We start from the raw sequence: 8853 nt of genomic DNA on the forward strand, positions 1-8853 counted from the left end.
GAAGGACTTCTTGCTCAACACTTGATGTGTTTAAATATGTGAGGTATTAAATACACCAATAAATACACCACTAAATACACCACCAAAATACAATAACTACACCACCAAATATACTAAATACATCACTAAATACACCAATAAATACACCACTCCATACACTAAATGCATCACTACACTCAAAAAAACGATTCAAGCCCTTCTTAGAGGTGACACATTTAAATATTGTTTGATACATTTAAATAAATCAATTACAAAACGAAGATATTTATATTGAATGGGTGTAACACAAAATATATGAATACTTTCATTTATTAGATTTATTTAGGTTACACTCACAAAAACGATTCAAGCCCTTCTTCGAGGTGACGCATTTAAATATTGTTTGATAAATTTAAATAAATCAATTACAAAAATAGATATTTATATTTAATGGGTGTAACACAAAATGTATGAATACTTTCATTTATTAGATTTATTTAGGTTAGATGGTGTGCATATCAACTCAAAATAAATGTGTTTCATTGAGGACTACCTTTTGCGCATGCACCTTCTGAAAATCAGTTGTTTGCATGAGGTGAAGACACTTTCATGGCTGTACGGTGGTGTAGTGGCTAGCACTGTCGCCTCACAGCCGCAGGGTTGTGTGTTCAATTCCCAGTTGGGGCATTCCTTCTGTGTGGCGCTTGTGTATTTTTTTAGTTAGTTAGTTTATATTTTGAGTTGGACAAACACAAATTAATTTAATTTAATGAATATCGTTATTTTATGTTAGATGTATTTGATACAAATGAGTTGGACTAACTTAATTACATTGTATTGCACTGATGTGCTAAATTTGAGTTGGAGTTGCATATAATTATTGGATGGAAAACCTGCCAACAATTTAATTGAGTTCATCCAATGAGTCATTTCTTTGAGTGTAGACACTCCATACACTCCTCCCAGTCAGGCCGGTGTCTGGCTGGTTCGCCGGTTGCTGAGCCACATCCTCTATTCAGACTTTCAGAGGATCTGCTCTCCAGGTAATTGGTCTCTCTCTCTTTTAGTTTTTTTTTTTTTTTTCCACCTCACTTCACCTCAATCTTCTCTCAGAATCTTTTTTATTTTTTATTGACAGCCTATATAACTTTTTTATTATTATTATCAAACCAAAACCACCTCCAGAATATCAATCTGCACTCGAGCTGTAATTTAACTTGTGTGGTGTGTTCAGGGGGCCAGAGAGATAATTGGAAATGCAAACCTGGCCGTCCTACCCGACGCCGTGTTTAACCCCCGCAGCGCTCGCTGCTCTAGGCTCACGTGATGAAGGTGAGAGCTCTTCTTCACTGAAGCAGATGAGGTTATTATTTTAATTTAAATGTTCTTATTCACTAAAATATCTGTTTGTTTGTTTACTTTTTGGTTCTAAATGTTTCTCGTCATGTTTACATCATATTTAGCTGAATATGAAAACTGTCAAACTTTAAATGTTGCATAACTATACAATATTTAAAAATCTTATATATGCATATATTTATATTAGAGCTGTGAAACGATTAAATTTTTAAATCGGGTTAATCACAGGTTTTTGTGGATTAATCATGATTAATCACATATTACCGATATTCTCGGTATATTTTGTGAGAACATAGAGATTAATGACAAAAGACGGATATATACATTTATACATTCTTCTATACAATGGTGCTGCAACTCAGCAGTTATTTAGCAGTTTTCTTCCATATGGAACATTAATACATCTTCATCCTAAACAGAATGTTTAACCCTCCTGTTACCTTTCGGGTCAATTTGACCCCATTCAATGTTTAATGTCGGTGTTCTTTGGGGTCAATTTGACCCCAGGCTGTTTTTCACTGTGTCAAACATATAATAAATATCAACTTTTTTATTTATTTAAAGGGCTATTTAGGTAGTCAACAAACAAACATAAAGTACCTCACACTTAAACTTGGGAAGCAATATTAATTCTAATAATTTTCTGGAGGTTTTAATTGCTGGGGTGAAATTGACCCCGAGGGTAAATATGTTATTAAATGTAAAGGTAACGGGAGGTTAAACAGAACATTGTTCTCTTGTTTGTCAACCATTAACTCCACCATGATACAATCTAAAGGCCTCTAGTCTTCCTCTAGCAGCTGCTGAGGCAAACTGACTGTGTGGGTTTTCTTCATGAACTGGGCCGTGATGAAAGGGACGGCGGGGACACCGCTGCAAAGCTGAAACCTCACCGGCCCGGACAGGTGGACAGATTGACAAGTGACTTTTTTTGCTCGGTCCCGATGCGCGCCCACGGAGCTCTGTGGCGCGCCAGACGGAGATCGATAAGTGTTAACGCAACGCGAAGAGACAGAGATGACATGCTGCTGTGGAGATACGATCAACAACAGACGTTTGGTTTAATAAAGAACAAAGACGTGCTCTAGAGAACATGTCAGGGGGCGGGCCAATCTCTTTAATGTCATGCGATCTACCGACACTACGCCGCGATCGACTGGCAGGTCGCGATCGACGTGTTGAGACCCTGATCTACAGGAAGTAGAAGTCGTAACAAGGTTTCCGGAGGTGAACCTGCGGAAGGATCATTACCGATGAACAGACCGTCTGCATGAGAGCGGACAGAGTTCAGGTTGAAGTGGTGTATTGGAAGCTCATTTTGCAAGTGACTTTTTTTTCGTCCCGACGACCAACAACAGACGGATTGGAAGCTCATTCTGCGCATGCGTTAAATGCGTTAAAAAAAAAAACTAGTTAAACCTGTAATTGAATTAACTGAGTTAACGCGTTATTTTTCACAGCACTAATTTATATACATACATATAGATATATTTTATAGATGTATTTATATATATGTGTATATATACATATATCTAGATATATATGTATATCTATATTTATATATATATATGTGTATATTTATATGTTTGTGTGTGTATATATATACATATATCTATATATATGTATATCTATATATGTGTATATATATATAATATGTACATATATATATATATACATATTATATTTCTGAGGAGGAGGAGGAGGAGGGGGTGAACATTGTGCCGACAAGTTAAGACCCACAATGCACCTCCAGGAGCTTGTTCACTGAACGTCAGCAGAGTGTGTTCAGTACCCTGAAAGACAAGAGACACCTTCATCTTCCTCCATCTTCATATTCCTCTATCTTCCTCTTCCTCACCTCCATCTTCCTCACCTCTATCTTCCAGCTATAACACATGAAGCATGGACTTCTATACAACCAGAGGAGTCGCCCCCTGGTGGCCAGGAGAGAGAATGCAGCTTTAGGACATGAAGCATAGACTTCTATACAACCAGAGGAGCCCCCTGGTGGTCAGGAGGGAGAATGCAGCTCTAACACATGAAGCATAGACTTCTATACAACCAGAGGAGTCGCCCCCTGGTGGTCAGGAGAGAGAATGCAGCCTTAACACATGTTAGTCTATACATCTTTAATCAATCAGAAGCAGTTCATGTTTAAGCGTCGTCAATAATTACCGTGAACACGGCTGCAGTTGTTTCTGTTAATCACCCATGAAATGGAGCTCTGGCTCCGGGTCATTGAACGCATCACGAACCTCCTGGTTTTACATTCACTTCCACGTCCGGCTTCGTTCTCGGGGGCGAAGTCGGTGTCACACCTGCAGGGGAAGGCCCACAGTTGGTTTAATATTGAAAGCGCCCTGCGGACAGACTGCTGATCTCCATCCAGAGCTCCACTCATCGTCATGGAAACCACGATCCAGAGAGGAAACACCACGAGGCTCTTCTTCATCGGGTATGAGGCCTCCAGATACCTGGCTTATCAACACATAAACACAATACTGAGACAAGTCCTCCACCTCGTTACGTTGTTATTTCAAAGCTTTGCTCAGTCGAGGCTGGTTTGTGTTCCATGACTGCCAAAAATAATGAATAAATCATCCTCGGAGTCGAGGACGGAGGACGGAGGAACATTTAGACTTTGATCTACTGAGGACCAATTAAACCCTCGTCTTCAATCTGTTGCAGCGTCTTTGACATCATTTGGGATTCAAATCTCCGCCTAAACCCCTCAACCCCCCCCCCCCCCCCCCACCACCACCACCTTTGATCTGGAGCCATCAGTCCCTTCTGTCTCCGGCCTCCTCGTCTGCCTCCTGCATTGAGAGAGAGAGAACTTATATCGTTATACATATATATAAATTATATATATATATTTTGTATTTATATAAATTATATATATATAATATTTATTGTTTATATATATATATTTATATATAATATAATATATATATATATATGTGTGTATATATATATTATGTAATATATATATATATATGTGTATATATATAATATAATACATATATTTATATACACAAATAGACAGATGAATCCACTAATCTTCACAGTAAGTGTGTGTCACTGTACTATCGAAAGCAGAGGAGCCACCCAATGTTTCCTATTCCTTCTTCCTTCCCTCGCCTCCTCCCCTCGCCTCCTTGCCCTCTGTCTGGGTCGGTCCTTCCAGAAGCTTTTTGTGCGTGTGCTACAAATTAACAGCAGGCGATTGGATGTCTTGTCTAATTAGTCTCCAGGTGCTCCCCCCCACCCCCCCCCCGTGACTTTGACCCACAGCCTCTGATTGGTTCTCACCCAAACCTCCACGTCTGCAGGTTTGTCGCGCTGTAAAGAAGCTGTTGCTCGTGTCCTCGTGTCCTCGTGTCCTCATGTCCTCATGTCAGGAGGTGGTCTGAGTGTTCCTCGTGTCCTCGTGTCCTCGTGTCCTCGGGGTCAGGAGGTGGTCTCTGAGTGTTCCTCGTGTCCTCGTGTCCTCGTGTCCTCGGGGTCAGGAGGTGGTCTGAGTGTTCCTCGTGTCCTCGTGTCCTCGGGGTCAGGAGGTGGTCTGAGTGTTCCTCGTGTCCTCGTGTCCTCGTGTCCTCGGGGTCAGGAGGTGGTCTCTGAGTGTTCCTCGTGTCCTCATGTCCTCGTGTCCTCGGGGTCAGGAGGTGGTCTCTGAGTGTTCCTCGTGTCCTCGTGTCCTCGGGGTCAGGAGGTGGTCTGAGTGTTCCTCGTGTCCTCGTGTCCTCGGGGTCAGGAGGTGGTCTGAGTGTTCCTCGTGTCCTTGTGTCCTCGTGTCCTCGGGGTCAGGAGGTGGTCTGAGTGTTCCTCGTGTCCTCGGGGTCAGGAGGTGGTCTGAGTGTTCCTCGTGTCCTCGTGTCCTCGGGGTCAGGAGGTGGTCTGAGTGTTCCTCGTGTCCTCGTGTCCTCGGGGTCAGGAGGTGGTCTGAGTGTTCCTCGTGTCCTCGTGTCCTCGTGTCCTCGGGGTCAGGAGGTGGTCCTCGCGTCCTCGTGTCCTCGTGTCCTCGGGGTCAGGAGGTGGTCTGAGTGTTCCTCGTGTCCTCGTGTCCTCGTGTCCTCGTGTCCTCGGGGTCAGGAGGTGGTCTGAGTGTTCCTCGTGTCCTCGTGTCCTCGTGTCCTCGGGGTCAGGAGGTGGTCTCTGAGTGTTCCTCGTGTCCTCGTGTCCTCGTGTCCTCGGGGTCAGGAGGTGGTCTCTGAGTGTTCCTCGTGTCCTCGTGTCCTCGTGTCCTCGGGGTCAGGAGGTGGTCTGAGTGTTCCTCGTGTCCTCGTGTCCTCGTGTCCTCGGGGTCAGGAGGTGGTCTGAGTGTTCCTCGTGTCCTCGTGTCCTCGTGTCCTCGGGGTCAGGAGGTGGTCTGAGTGTTCCTCGTGTCCTCGTGTCCTCGTGTCCTCGGGGTCAGGAGGTGGTCTGAGTGTTCCTCGTGTCCTCGTGTCCTCGTGTCCTCGGGGTCAGGAGGTGGTCTGAGTGTTCCTCGTGTCCTCGTGTCCTCGTGTCCTCGGGGTCAGGAGGTGGTCTCTGGGTGTTCCTCGTGTCCTCGTGTCCTCGTGTCCTCGGGGTCAGGAGGTGGTCTGAGAGCAGGGGGAGTCCTCGTGTCCTCGTGTCCTCGGGGTCAGGAGGTGGTCTCTGAGTGTTCCTCGTGTCCTCGTGTCCTCATGTCCTCGTGTCCTCGGGGTCAGGAGGTGGTCTCTGAGTGTTCCTCGTGTCCTCGTGTCCTCGTGTCCTCGTGTCCTCGGGGTCAGGAGGTGGTCTGAGTGTTCCTCGTGTCCTCGTGTCCTCGGGGTCAGGAGGTGGTCTCTGAGTGTTCCTCGTGTCCTCGTGTCCTCGGGGTCAGGAGGTGGTCTGAGTGTTCCTCGTGTCCTTGTGTCCTCGTGTCCTCGGGGTCAGGAGGTGGTCTGAGTGTTCCTCGTGTCCTCGTGTCCTCGGGGTCAGGAGGTGGTCTCTGAGTGTTCCTCGTGTCCTCGTGTCCTTGTGTCCTCGGGGTCAGGAGGTGGTCTGAGTGTTCCTCGTGTCCTCGTGTCCTCGGGGTCAGGAGGCGGTCTCTGAGTGTTCCTCGTGTCCTCGTGTCCTCGTGTCCTCGGGGTCAGGAGGTGGTCTGAGTGTTCCTCGTGTCCTCGTGTCCTCGTGTCCTCATGTCCTCGTGTCCTCGGGGTCAGGAGGTGGCCTCTGAGTGTTCCTCGCTGTGCTCTCGTTCTCCAGCTCATCTCAGCCGGACTCGTCTCATTCCAATAGTTTCCCTGTACTGATGGTGTAATCGATCCCCACCGTAACACCGTTATTCATGATCTTTATTGAATACATAAACTCTTCTGTTTCACCGCGTCGTTAAAAGGCTCCGTGCGTATTTAGAGTGAAGTACTGAGCCGTAAATGTTGTTTTCATAAACCCTTATAATATATATGTAAATATATACAATTCCCGGTTTCTTAGACTGACTTCCTGGTTTCTACAGTCTCACTTCTGGTTTCTACGAGTCACTTCCCGGTTTCTACGACTCACTTCCTGGTTTCTAAGACTCACTTCCTGGTTTATACGACTCACTTCCTGGTTTATACGAGTCCCTTCCTGGTTTCTACACTCTCACTTCTTGGTTTCTACGACTCACTTCCTGGTTTCTACACTCTCACTTCCTGGTTTCTAAGACTCACTTCCTGGTTTCTACACTCTCACTTCCTGGTTTCTACGAGTCCCTTCCTGGTTTCTACACTCTCACTTCCTGGTTTCTACACTCTCACTTCCTGGTTTCTAAGACTCACTTCCTGTTTTCTACGACTCACTTCCTGGTTTCTACGAGTCCCTTCCTGGTTTCTACACTCTCACTTCCTAGTTTCTAAGACTCACTTCCTGGTTTCTACGACTCACTTCCTGGTTTCTACGACTCACTTCCTGGTTTTTACGAGTCCCTTCCTGGTTTCTATGACTCACTTCCTGGTTTCTACGAGTCCCTTCCTGGTTTCTACTCCTAATTTCCTGGTTTCTACGACTCACTTCCTGGTTTCTGCAAGTCCCTTCCTGGTTTCTACGACTCACTTCCTGGTTTCTACACCCTCACTTCCTGGTTTCTACGAGTCCCTTCCTGGTTTCTACACTCACTTCCTGGTTTCTACAACTCACTTCCTGGTTTCTATGATTCACTTCCTGGTTTCTACTCCTAATTTCCTGGTTTCTACGACTCACTTCCTGGTTTCTACACCCTCACTTCCTGGTTTCTACTACTCACTCCTTTGTTGAGCTTCCTGATCGACATCGACTCCGTTCACATTTCAGAGTTGGACCTTTTGTGTCGGGGAAACATCGGCGTTCAACTTTGAATGAAAGCAGCAGCAGCTGGTGGAGGAGGGGGGCGGAGCCTGCCCCCCCTCCCCTTGGGTAATCAATTTGCAAAGGCAGATGCTCAGCGGCGCTCACTGTGGCTCCAGCTGCTGTTCTCCAGCACATGTCAGGGGACATTCTGTCTTTATTTACCCTATAATAATGTATTTGTTTATTAATCAACGAGCAGCTTTCACCCCAAGAAATGATCACACCGAGCGCCTCGAGGCGCTTGAGGCGCTTGAGGCGCTCGGTTTATTGTAATTCTCCGATATTAATCTGAACCTTTTTTTCTGCTTGCAGGTCGACTCGGACAGGCGGGAAGACAGATGGCGCCACACCGGCGGCCATCTTAAAAATGGATGTCTGGACGCTGACGGGAAGCATCGAGTCGGCGGCTTCATCAAAAGAGTAAAAAGTCAGTCGTTAATATTTAATGTTGTGAAACGTACCGCGCACAGCGCCACCTGGCTGCACCCCGGGGCCATCCTGAGTCACACAATTATAATTTATACGCCGTATTTACATTTTCATTTTTTTGGAAAAAAATACTTTTAAAAAGGTGACGTTTCAATGTCGGGTTTGTTTCATTAACGTGTTTCTTCTTACCGGTCATTTGTCTCCATGACGTTTTAAACGTTCCTTTTCTTTTTCCCGCCGATTCCTTCCCGCCTATTTCTTTTCCCCGCCTATTTATCTTTCCCGCCTATCTCTTTTCCCGCCTATTCCTTCCCACCTATTTCTTTCCCCCGCCTATTTCTTTTCCCTCCTATTTATTTCCCCTGCCTAATTCCTTTCCCGCCTATTTCTTTCCCCTGCTTATTTCTTTTCACGCCTATTTCTTTTCCCGCCTATTTCTTTTCCCCGCCTATTTCCCACCTATCTCTTTTCCCCGCCTAATTCCTTTCCCGCCTATTTCTTTTCCGCGCCTTTTTCCTTTCCCGCCTATTTCTTTTCCCGCCTATTTCCCACCTATCTCTTTTCCCTGCCTAATTCCTTTCCCGCCTATTTCTTTCCCCCGCTTCTTTCTTCTCACGCCTATTTCTTTTCCCGCCTATTTCTTTTCCCGCCTATTTCTTTTCCACGCCTTTTTCCTTTCCTGCCTATTTATTTTTCCCGCCTATTTATTTCCCGCCTAAAAATGACACCTCCAGCTGCTTCTTAAAAACCTTGTTCTATTATACTTATTGA

The sequence above is a fragment of the Pseudoliparis swirei genome, chromosome 23 (assembly GCF_029220125.1).
Source record: "Pseudoliparis swirei isolate HS2019 ecotype Mariana Trench chromosome 23, NWPU_hadal_v1, whole genome shotgun sequence".
Lineage (NCBI taxonomy): Eukaryota > Metazoa > Chordata > Actinopteri > Perciformes > Liparidae > Pseudoliparis > Pseudoliparis swirei.